The sequence below is a fragment of the Acipenser ruthenus genome, chromosome 4 (genome assembly GCF_902713425.1).
Source record: "Acipenser ruthenus chromosome 4, fAciRut3.2 maternal haplotype, whole genome shotgun sequence".
Lineage (NCBI taxonomy): Eukaryota > Metazoa > Chordata > Actinopteri > Acipenseriformes > Acipenseridae > Acipenser > Acipenser ruthenus.
This window is the reverse complement of record NC_081192.1, coordinates 61,927,922-61,940,489: the sequence shown is the minus strand read 5'-3', so window position 1 is coordinate 61,940,489 and position 12,568 is coordinate 61,927,922.

Here is a 12,568-nt window from a genome sequence, read left to right as displayed (position 1 = left end):
CTCTCTAAATCTGACCTCCTTTTCTTTCCCTCCTCCTCCCCCTCCTCTGATCTCTCTATCTCTGTTCCTCTGGAATCTACCACACTCTCTCCCTCTTCCTCCGCTAAGAACCTTGGAGTCACCCTGGACCCCTGCCTCTCTTATTCCCAGCACATCTCCACACTGGCACGCTGTGGCAATGTGCCCCGCCCCTGTGTGCATATTATGTGTTGTATGTTGCGTGCGTGTGTTAATGTTGGTGTATAGTCATTGGTACACGGGATATAAACGGGTCTGTGTTTCACGTGTATTTAAAAATGTAGATTTGTATTTAGGCACGAGGAGGGCACAAATCACTTCACGTGCTGGTTAAATGTAATATGTGAGCACGGGGTTGCACAGAATTAATATACGTGCTGGGATTCAAGTGAATAATTAATTTAGGTAAAGAGAATAATAGTAATAATCATTAAAAGATGCTCACCGTGTTTTGTCTGTTTGGTCCGTTTTTGTTTGTCTTTTTGTTTTGGCGTATAGTGCCGTGTCCTGTTTTGTGTTCCAACCTTTTATTTTCTGTTCTGTTTATTAAATGCTGAGCGAAAGCATTCGCTCAGCTCCACCAAACCACACCTCTCTGTTGTTTTGCATCTGGTCTGACGCCACCCACTCCGGCCGTCTTTGTGACACACGCACTTGCTGATTCTTCCTGAGCAACATCCGAAGAATCCGACCCTTCCTCACCAACTACGCTACCCAGCTCCTGGTCCAGGCCTTGGTACTCTCCCGCCTAGACTACTGCAACTCCCTCCTGGCTGGCCTCCTTGCGTCCGCCACCCGTCCGCTCCAGCTCATCCAGAACTCTGCTGCCCGCCTGGTGTTCTCTCTGCCTTGCTTCACCCACGCTACTCCACTACTCCGCTCGCTCCACTGGCTCCCGATCACCGCTCGCATCCAGGTCAAGACTCTTGTACTAGCCTACAGATGCCTTGACCAGACTGCACCCAGCTACCTCCAGACCCTCATCTCTCCCTACACCCCCACTCGACCTCTCCGCTCCGCCTGCACTAGAAGACTGGCTCTACCTCCGCTACGCTCCCCTGCCTCCAGAGCCCGCTCCTTCTCCACCCTTGCTCCGCAGTGGTGGAATGACCTTCCTACAGATGTCAGGACTGCCCAGTCCCTGACCACATTCCGGCGCCTCCTTAAGACTCACCTCTTCAAACAGCACCTGTAGAATTCCTCTGTTTGTATCCTGGGACACTATCACCCTTCATTTAAATGTGCTTTATTTTGCTCTTATCTGCCCCCTATTTTACTGCATTTAATCCTGTACTTCAGAATACTGTAATCTGCCAAGTGTTTAACCTGTAGTATTTTGTATTTAATCATATCCTGATGTAACTATCACTATTATCTGCTGTATTATTGAATTGTATTTTGTCACACTTGTACTTGCTTGAACCAAAGTCATTGTATTTATCTTGCTCTTAATTGTATTATTACTTGTACTGTGATACTTGAAATGTATTTGCTTACGATTGTAAGTCGCCCTGGATAAGGGCGTCTGGTAAGAAATAAATAATAATAATAATAATAATAGTTACCTGGTTCGGTTTTGTCTCCCTTTTTGTGCACCGGTATTGTGTTTGCAATTCTCCAGTCTGTCGGTACAACCCGTGTGTCAAGAGACTGTTGCGTGATCTTGGTTAGCAGTTTGTAAATAACTTCTTTCATTTCTTTGAGTACTATTGGGAGGATGTCTTCAGGCCCAGGGGATTTGTTTATTTTAAGAGCTCCTAGTCCCTTTAACACTTCTGCCTCTGTTATGCTAAAGTTAGGAACAGGTCGACATGTTGTCCGTATCCTCCTTTGTAAAAACTTGTGAAAAGTAATAATTTAATATGTTTGCTATTTTTTTCTTCGTCTATGATTTTACCATTCGTATCACTTAGACATTTAACCTCCTCTTTGAATGTTCTTTTGCTGTTATAATATTGGAAAAACATTTTGGAATTGGTTTTAGCCCCCTTAGCCATGTTGATTTCTATCTCTCTCTTGGCCTTTCTAACTTCCTTTTTGACTTGTGTCTGCAGTTCCAAGTACTCTTTCTGTGTACTTTGTTCTTGGTCCCTCTCTTAAACTCTCTGTAAAGTGCCTTTTTCGCTGAATATTTTTTTAAATTGATCTATTACACCATGTGATGGAAATATAATAAGTTCTGGTTATAAATCTCCCTCTTGACCTGTGAGGATACGAAGTAGCGAAAGGGAAAGGCTTTGGACAGGTTGTCCTGACAGTTCATTCCCTGGGTCGGGAAGTCAATCAGCCTGGAAAAAGACGAGACTCCAGTGTGAGAATGTATTTACCTGGAAGGTAAACGAGGTAGCAGCTGCAGGCAATAGAGTCAGCTGTAATCGTTTACCAAGGGGTCATGCATAATTGCATAAAAGAGGCTGGAGAATTGTAAATCTTTTCCTTCGCTTGGGTTTTTGTTACGAGGAAACTGGAAGGACCGGGAGATTGCCCAAAATAAATAACAAAAGGAGTTCGTGAGTGTTTTGTTTGTTTGTTTGTCTGTTTAGTAATTGTCTGTGTTTGTTATCACTAGACGGCTAAACACAGATCCGGAGCTGTCGCCAAGGTCCAGCACGAAACCGGATCATCACTGCACTACCGTCACGAATAAACATTGTTATCAGCACTTGTTTCACTAATAGCACGTATTACATTGTATTTCACCACAAGCACTGAGAGCACTCACTTTGGAACAGTGATCGTGTGTGTCTAATTGTGTGTGTTTTTGTACCGTGTCTATTATTTGCGGGACTGCAACCCTTCGTTTTATTACTGTGCCATACACATTGTTGTGTATTGCCAGCTCTTTATTATTTACTGGCGGGTCATCAGACCATTGGATTATAAACCATTAAAACAATCATTTTCACCCGTACTTTGTTGTCTGTGCGTTCTTGGAATTACTGTAGCCGCACTGCACCTGCTATACACCTGTTACCACTTACCACTTTGCCACACACCATTTTGGCCAATTTGTTTTAAATTTAGATTTGTCTACTTTTGGAATGTAATTGTTTTGCACCTCTAGTACTACATATTTAAAAAACAGCCATCTGTGGATATTTTCTCTATTTTACTCCAATCTACTTCTGTTAATCTCTCTTTCATACCTTCATAGTTTGCTTTTCTAAAATTGTAAACCTTAGCTTTAGTCATTACTTTGGGGGTTTGTGGCAGGATGGCTGGGCGGTGACGTCACAACAGAAGCAGGAACTAAACAAACTGACACCGGGCAGTGCAGTTTCAAAATAATATTAAGAGATGCGGCGGCGCCGTTTTTATTAAGCAAAAATAAATAAAATGTTTTAACAAAAAAACTTTCTCACAGAGCGAAATAAAAAAGGTAAACAAAAATAATCACAAACACAAAATAATACAGGTCAGGCTGGGCTGTAGCCTTCACTGTTCCTGTATCTTTTTTTAGTTTCGTTTTTCTCTCCTCGCTCTCTCCACTCTCGCTGCTCATACACCCCCCAGTGCAGAAAGCTGCAGGTCTATATATCGTGGCCGAGGGGTTTAACTAGCTGGCAATTATTCTATTACCCCTCGGCCACAATCTGCACAAGTTTTTTTACATTACTGTGGATGGGGCTACCCATCCACGCTACCAAACAAATACAATAACAAAACAAAACACGGCTACGTTGTCATACATATACATAAATACAAATAAACAACAACAAAACATACGGCGCACGGCTCTCGCTGTCATATTTACACACTAAATCATAACGACAATAATAATACTAATAATAATAATAATAATAATAATAATAATAATAATAATAATAATAATAATAATAATACAAAACAAATACAAAATAACACAGGGACGGAGGGGGAAACCCCATTCTAAAAATAAACGAATACATTTAAACAGCAGGGCTTACTACCGCCCTGCTACAGGGTTTTAAAAATCACTTTAAATGAGACCATGTTGTGGTCTGAGTTTGCCAATGGTTCTCTGACCTCTGTTTTAGTTATTCTTTCTTCGTTATTTGAAAAGACTAAATCAAGGCATGCCTCCCCTCTAGTCGGTGCCTTGACATAATTGAAGCAGTCATTTGTCATTTCCACCATTTCAATTTCGTCCGTAGTGCTCCCCATCGAGTTTTCCCATTTTATATGGAGGTTGAAATCCCCATTAGTATGGCTTCTCCTTTGCTACACGCATTTCTAATGTCATTGTATAACAGATTATTTAGCTTGGCATCTGAATTTGTCTATAGCATGCTCCTATTATTATGCCCTTTGAATTTTTGTCCATTATTCACACCCATATTGTTTTGGCGTTGTTTTCTTCATCCAGATTTAACACCTGGGCTTCAAGACAATTTCTTATGTATAGCACTTCCCCTCCGCCTCTTCTGTCCTGCCTGTCTTTCCTATACAGTGTATACCCACTAATATTATATTCATCTCCATCACTCTCAGACCACCAAGTTTATGTAACACCTGTCACATCGTAGTTATTTGTTAGTGCAGTAGCTTCAAGTTCTAACATTTTGTTTCTGAGACTTCTAGCATTTAGATAAAGACATTTAATGGCTGTCTTACCTGAGTTGTTGCCCTTGTTTTGATGTGGTCTCCCTTCTGTTTTTTTGTTTTCTCCCCACTTCCTTTCTATTTTAAATGCTTCTGAACCTCCTTAAGGATCCTTTCTCCGAGTAGATTGGTTCCTTTTGTTTAAGTGCAGTCCGTCCCGCCTATATAGATAGTCCTTGTTGTAGAATATGCTCAATGTTCAAGAAAGGTGAAGCCTTCCTGTGTGCACCACAATTTCAGCCATGCATGTTGATTATGTATTTCCAGCTGTCTGTATGCTCCTTTGCAAGGCACCGGCAGTATCCCAGAAAATACCACAGTTTTGGTCTTGTCTTTTAATTTCCTTCCTAGCTCTCTGAATTTGTTTTGCAGGGATCTTGGCCTGTCTCTTCCAATGTTGTTTGTACTGATCTGGACGACTAAAGATGTAATTTCTCCTTACTGCTTCTAAGTGCTCTGTACTTTTCCACAACTGTACTTCTCCCATGCACCTGGCTAAACGGGTCACAATCCAGAGTAGTGTGAAATCACGTACCTGGGTTAACCCGGTTCCCAGTGACCCACCTCAGGATGTGGGTTGACGCTTGACGATGAGCCGACGCAATAACAAACAGCCACGCCTGCGTGAAATGTTTCTGTTTACTCTGTTTAGCCATATTTTTGTTGATTGAGACACCGCCTGAGCCAGATTGCAGCAGGGATGTAGAAATATTTGCTCTAATCAACATTTGGGCCAACAGTTCAATCCAGAGAAGCTTGGATGGAAACATCAGAAACAAGCTGCTTCCAGGGCATTGATACATGTATTGTGTACTTGGGTGTGTAGTGTATATATATATATATATATATATATATATATATATATATATATATATATATATATATACAGTGCCTTGCGAAAGTATTCGGCCCCCTTGAACTTTGCGACCTTTTGCCACATTTCAGGCTTCAAACATAAAGATATGAAACTGTAATTTTTTGTGAAGAATCAACAAGTGGGACACAATCATGAAGTGGAACGAAATTTATTGGATATTTCAAACTTTTTTAACAAATAAAAAACTGAAAAATTGGGCGTGCAAAATTATTCAGCCCCTTTACTTTCAGTGCAGCAAACTCTCTCCAGAAGTTCAGTGAGGATCTCTGAATGATCCAATGTTGACCTAAATGACTAATGATGATAAATAGAATCCACCTGTGTGTAATCAAGTCTCCGTATAAATGCACCTGCACTGTGATAGTCCCAGAGGTCCGTTTAAAGCGCAGAGAGCATCATGAAGAACAAGGAACACACCAGGCAGGTCCGAGATACTGTTGTGGAGAAGTTTAAAGCCGGATTTGGATACAAAAAGATTTCCCAAGCTTTAAACATCCCAAGGAGCACTGTGCAAGCGATAATATTGAAATGGAAGGAGTATCAGACCACTGCAAATCTACCAAGACCTGGCCGTCCCTCTAAACTTTCAGCTCATACAAGGAGAAGACTGATCAGAGATGCAGCCAAGAGGCCCATGATCACTCTGGATGAACTGCAGAGATCTACAGCTGAGGTGGGAGACTCTGTCCATAGGACAACAATCAGTCGTATACTGCACAAATCTGGCCTTTATGGAAGAGTGGCAAGAAGAAAGCCATTTCTTAAAGATATCCATAAAAAGTGTCGTTTACAGTTTGCCACAAGCCACCTGGGAGACACACCAAACATGTGGAAGAAGGTGCTCTGGTCAGATGAAACCAAAATCGAACTTTTTGGCAACAATGCAAAACGTTATGTTTGGCGTAAAAGCAACACAGCTCATCACCCTGAACACACCATCCCCACTGTCAAACATGGTGGTGGCAGCATCATGGTTTGGGCCTGCTTTTCTTCAGCAGGGACAGGGAAGATGGTTAAAATTGATGGGAAGATGGATGGAGCCAAATACAGGACCATTCTGGAAGAAAACCTGATGGAGTCTGCAAAAGACCGGAGACTGGGACGGAGATTTGTCTTCCAACAAGACAATGATCCAAAACATAAAGCAAAATCTACAATGGAATGGTTCACAAATAAACATATCCAGGTGTTAGAATGGCCAAGTCAAAGTCCAGACCTGAATCCAATCGAGAATCTGTGGAAAGAACTGAAAACTGCTGTTCACAAATGCTCTCCATCCAACCTCACTGAGCTCGAGCTGTTTTGCAAGGAGGAATGGGCAAAAATTTCAGTCTGATAGAGACATACCCCAAGCGACTTACAGCTGTAATCGCAGCAAAAGGTGGCGCTACAAAGTATTAACTTAAGGGGGCTGAATAATTTTGCACGCCCAATTTTCAGTTTTTTATTTGTTAAAAAAGTTTGAAATATCCAATAAATTTCGTTCCACTTCATGATTGTGTCCCACTTGTTGTTGATTCTTCACAAAAAATTACAGTTTCATATCTTTATGTTTGAAGCCTGAAATGTGGCAAAAGGTCACAAAGTTCAAGGGGGCCGAATACTTTCGCAAGGCACTATATATATACACAGTACTGTGCAAAAGTTTTAGGCAGGTGTGAAAAAATGCTGCAAAGTAAGAATGCTTTCAAAAATAGACATGTTAATAGTTTATATTTATCAATTAACAAAATGCAAAGTGAGTGAACAGAAGAAAAATCTACATCAAATCAATATTTGGTGTGACCACCCTTTGCCTTCAAAACATCATCAATTCTTCTAGGTACACTTGCACACAGTTTTTGAAGGAACTCGGCAGGTAGGTTGGCCCAAACATCTTGGAGAACTAACCACAGTTCTTCTGTGGATTTAGGCAGCCTCAGTTGCTTCTCTCTCTTTATGTAATCCCAGACAGACTCGATGATGTTGAGATCAGGGCTCTGTGGGGGCCATACCATCACTTCCAGGACTCCTTGTTCTTCTTTACGCTGAAGATAGTTCTTAATGACTTTCGCTGTATATTTGGGGTCGTTGTCATGCTGCAGAATAAATTTGGGGCCAATCAGATGCCTCCCTGATGGTATTGCATGATGGATAAGTATCTGCCTGTACTTCTCAGCATTGAGGAGACCATTAATTCTGACCAAATCCCCAACTCCATTTGCAGAAATGCAGCCCCAAACTTGCAAGGAACCTCCACCATGCTTCACTGTTGCCTGCAGACACTCATTTGTGTACCGCTCTCCAGCCCTTCGGCGAACAAACTGCCTTCTGCTACAGCCAAATATTTCAAATTTTGACTCATCAGTCCAGAGCACCTGCTGCCATTTTCCTGCACCCCAGTTCCTGTGTTTTTGTGCATAGTTGAGTCGCTTGGCCTTGTTTCCACGTCGGAGGTATGGCTTTTTGGCCGCAAGTCTTCCATGAAGGCCACTTCTGACCAGACTTCTCCGGACAGTAGAAGGGTGTACCAGGGTCCCACTGTTTTCTGCCAATTCTGAGCTGATGGCACTGCTGGACATCTTCCGATTGCGAAGGGAAGTAAGCATGATGTGTCTTTCATCTGCTGCAGTAAGTTTCCTTGGCCGACCATTGCGTCTACGGTCCTCAACGTTGCCCGTTTCTTTGTGCTTCTTCAAAAGAGCTTGGACAGCACATCTGGAAACCCCTGTCTGCCTTGAAATTTCTGCCTGGGAGAGACCTTGCTGATGCAGTATAACTACCTTGTGTCTTGTTGCTGTGCTCAGTCTTGCCATGATGTATGACTTTTGACAGTAAACTGTCTAAAGCAACCTCACCTTGTTAGCTGAGTTTGGCTGTTCCTCACCCAGTTTTATTCCTCCTACACAGCTGTTTCTGTTTCAGTTAATTATTGTGTTTCAACCTACATATTGAATTGATGATCATTAGCACTTGTTTGGTATAATTGTTTAATCATACACCTGACTATATGCCTACAAAATCCCTGACTTTGTGCAAGTGTACCTAGAAGAATTGATGCTGTTTTGAAGGCAAAGGGTGGTCACACCAAATATGGATTTGATTTAGATTTTTCTTCTGTTCACTCACTTTGCATTTAGTTAATTGATAAATATAAACTATTAACATGTCTATTTTTGAAAGCATTCTTACTTTACAGCATTTTTCACACCTGCCTAAAACTTTTGCACAGTACTGTGTATATATATATATATATATATATATATATATATATATATATATATATATATATATATATATATATATATATTGTGATAAACATCAGAGCATGGTACTGAATGGGAGATATGTGAGGGCAGAGATTTTGTTAGGACTTCGTCTTTCACAAATGGAGGTCCCAATAGGACTACAGTTCACAAAATGGTCGCCCACCACAAACTACATGGCAAATGATATTTAATAGAGAAAAGTGTAAAGTACTGCATGCAGGCAATAAAAATGTGCATTATAAATATCATATGGGAGATACTGAAATTGAAGAAGGAATCTATGAAAAAGACCTAGGAGTTTATGTTGACTCAGAAATGTCTTCATCTAGACAATGTGGGGAAGCTATAAAAAAGGCCAACATGATGCTTGGATATATTGTGAGAAGTGTTGAATTTAAATCAAGGGAAGTAATGTTAAAACTTTACAATGCATTAGTAAGACCTCACCTAGAATATTGTGTTCAGTTCTGGTCACCTTGTTACAAAAAGGATATTGCTGCTCTAGAAAGAGTGCAAAGAAGAGCAACCAGAATTATCCCGGGTTTAAAAGGCATGCCGTATGCAGACAGGCTAAAATAATTGAATCTATTCAGTCTTGAACAAAGATGACTACGCAGTGATCTGATTCAAGCATTCAAAATCCTAAAAGGTATAGACAATGTTGACCCAGGGGACTTTTTAGACCTGAAAAAAGAAACAAGGACCAGGGGTCACAAATGGAGATTAGATAAAGGGGCATTCAGAACAGAAAATAGGAGGCACTTTTTTACACAGAGAATTGTGAGGGTCTGGAACCAACTCCCCAGTAATGTTGTTGAAGCTGACACCATGGGATCCTTCAAGAAGCTGCTTGATGAGATTCTGGGATCAATAAGCTACTAACAACCAAACGAGCAAGATGGGCTGAATGGCCTCCTCTCGTTTGTAAACTTTCATATGTTCTTATGTTCTTACACTACCCAGGAACCTTATCAGGTAATTAAGCTATGTCAGCACACCTGCAGGTGATCAAGGGTAATGACCAGCCCTATAAAAGGAGCAAACTGACAGCGGACAGGGTAAGTCTGTTCCTAGGAACTTGGGGGAAGAAGAACAGCGGAGCTCTGTAAAGACAGTACGAGACTTGGGGCTAGAAAAAAAGGCACTGGCAAAAGTTGACAGTAAAGGGCCGGTGTATAGAGGGTCATGGCCCCGGCCTACTATTTGTTATAATTGTAACAAAATTGGACATATTGCTGCACACTGTCCACTTAGGGACATGCAATGCAATATGGGTAATGAGAATGAAGCAGACACTGTCTTGTATTCCTGTCCTGTTATAACTGTTTCTGAGGGAAAAATCCCAATCATGAACATGTGTGTACTGTGAAGGTACGGGTGTCGATCAGGAAGAACCCAGTACCAGCACTAGTAGTGAAGGCATTAACCCCCTATCAGTCCACCCAGTGGTTGATGACATTGATTTACCAGACTTAGAAGTATTGTCCACTAACTCTGGGATGGCGCAAGCACAGGATCTTAACCTATATCATGCCAAAGAAAATGTGAAGGTAATTAACCCCATACATACAGAAAACATGCCTACCAGTTATCCCTATTTCATGATGAAGAATAATTTCTTGTACAGAGTGGATAAAATAGGATTAGAAGTAAGTGAACAATTGCTGGTACCTGCTGGTTTAAGACAGTGCTTGATTTGGCCCATGGACATATTTTAGGGGGTCACCTGGGGATGGAAAAAACACAGGAGAGAGTGTTAAGAAGGTTTTTTTGACCAGGTGTTTATGGAGATGTGTCCCAGTATTGTAATTCATGCCCAGAATGCCAACAGACTGCCCCTAAACCGGCATTTCGTAGTCCCCTAGTTCCTCTTTATTTATTATTATTATTATTATTATTATTTATTTTTTAGCAGACGCCCTTATCCAGGGCGACTTACAATCATAAGCAAATACATTTCAAGTGTTACAATACAAGTAATACAATAAGAGCAAGAAATACAATAACTTTTGTTCAAGCAAAAGTACAAGTGTGACAAACCACAATTCAATAATACAGCAGATAATAGTGATAGTTACATCAGGATATGATTAAATACAAAGTACTACAGGTTAAACACTTGGCAGATTACAGTATTCTGAAGTACAGGATTAAATGCAGTAAAATAGGGGGCAGATAAGAGCAAAATAAAGCACATTTAAATGAAGGGTGATAGTGTCCCAGGATACAAACAGAGGAGTTCTACAGGTGCTGTTTGAAGAGGTGAGTCTTAAGGAGGCGCCGGAATGTGGTCAGGGACTGGGCAGTCCTGACATCTGTAGGAAGGTCATTCCACCACTGCGGAGCAAGGGTGGAGAAGGAGCGGGCTCTGGAGGCAGGGGAGCGTAGAGGAGGTAGAGCTAGTCTTCTAGTGCAGGCGGAGCGGAGAGGTCGAGTGGGGGTGTAGGGAGAGATGAGGGTCTGGAGGTAGCTGGGTGCAGTCTGGTCAAGGCATCTGTAGGCTAGTACAAGACTCTTGAACTGGATGCGAGCAGTGATCGGGAGCCAGTGGAGTGAGCGGAGTAGTGGAGTAGCGTGGGCGAAGCGAGGCAGAGAGAACACCAAGCGGGCAGCAGAGTTCTGGATGAGCTGGAGCGGACGGGTGGCGGACGCAAGGAGGCCAGCCAGGAGGGAGTTGCAGTAGTCTAGGCGGGAGAGTACCAGGGCCTGGACCAGGAGCTGGGTAGCATAGTTGGTGAGGAAGGGTCAGATTCTTCGGATGTTGCTCAGGAAGAATCGGCAAGTGCGTGCCAGAGTGGAGATGTGCTGGGAATAAGAGAGGCAGGGGTCCAGGGTGACTCCAAGGTTCTTAGCTGAGAAAGAGGGAGAGAGTGTGATAGATTCCAGAGGAACAGAGATAGAGAGATCAGAGGAGGGGGAGGAGGAGGGAAAGAAAAGGAGGTCAGATTTAGAGAGGTTGAGTTTGAGGTGATGCGAGTGCATCCAGGAGGAAATAGCAGACAGACAGGTAGAGATACGGGAGGAGATGGTGGAGTCAGAGGTGGGGAAGGAGAGGAAAATTTGAGCATCATCAGCATAGAAATGGTATGAGAAACCATAGGATGCGATGAGGGGGCCCAGGGAGCGGGTGTAGAGAGAGAATAGGAGAGGACCCAAGACTGACCCTTGGGGGACTCCAGTTAAGAGAGGGTGAGGTGTGGAGGTTGCTCCACGCCAGGTTACCTGGTAAGTGCGGTTGGAGAGGTAGGAGGAGAACCAGGCCAGAGCAGTGCCAGAGATCCCCAGGTCAGCAAGAGATGATAGTAGAATAGAGTGATCAACAGTGTCAAAGGCAGCAGAGAGGTCGAGGAGAATTAGGACAGAGGAGAGAGAGGCAGCTCGGGCACACTTAAGTGAATTGGTGACAGACAGGAGGCGGTTTCAGTGGAGTGAGCAGAGCGGAAGCCAGATTGGAGAGGGTCAAGCTGAGAGTGGTTGGACAGGAAAGCAGAGAGCTGACGGTGTACAGTCCGCTCGAGGGTTTTGGAGAGGAAGGGTAGGAGGGAGACAGGACGGTAGCTCTGGAGGGAGGTGGGGTCGAGGGTAGGTTTTTTGAGGAGGGGAGTGATAGAGGCTTTTTTGAAGGCAGAGGGAAATATACCAGAAAGTAGAGAGGTGTTGAAGAGGGAGGAGATGAAGGGGAGTAGAGCAGGAGCAGCAGCTTGAAAGAGGTGAGTGGGGAGGGGGTCCAAGGCACACGTGGTGGGTTTGTGACCCTGGAGCAGGGAGGAGAGGTCAGAGTCTGAGAGGGGCAAGAAGGTGGAGAAGGAGGGCGAGTAAGTAGGGGATGTAGTGGGTGTAGGGG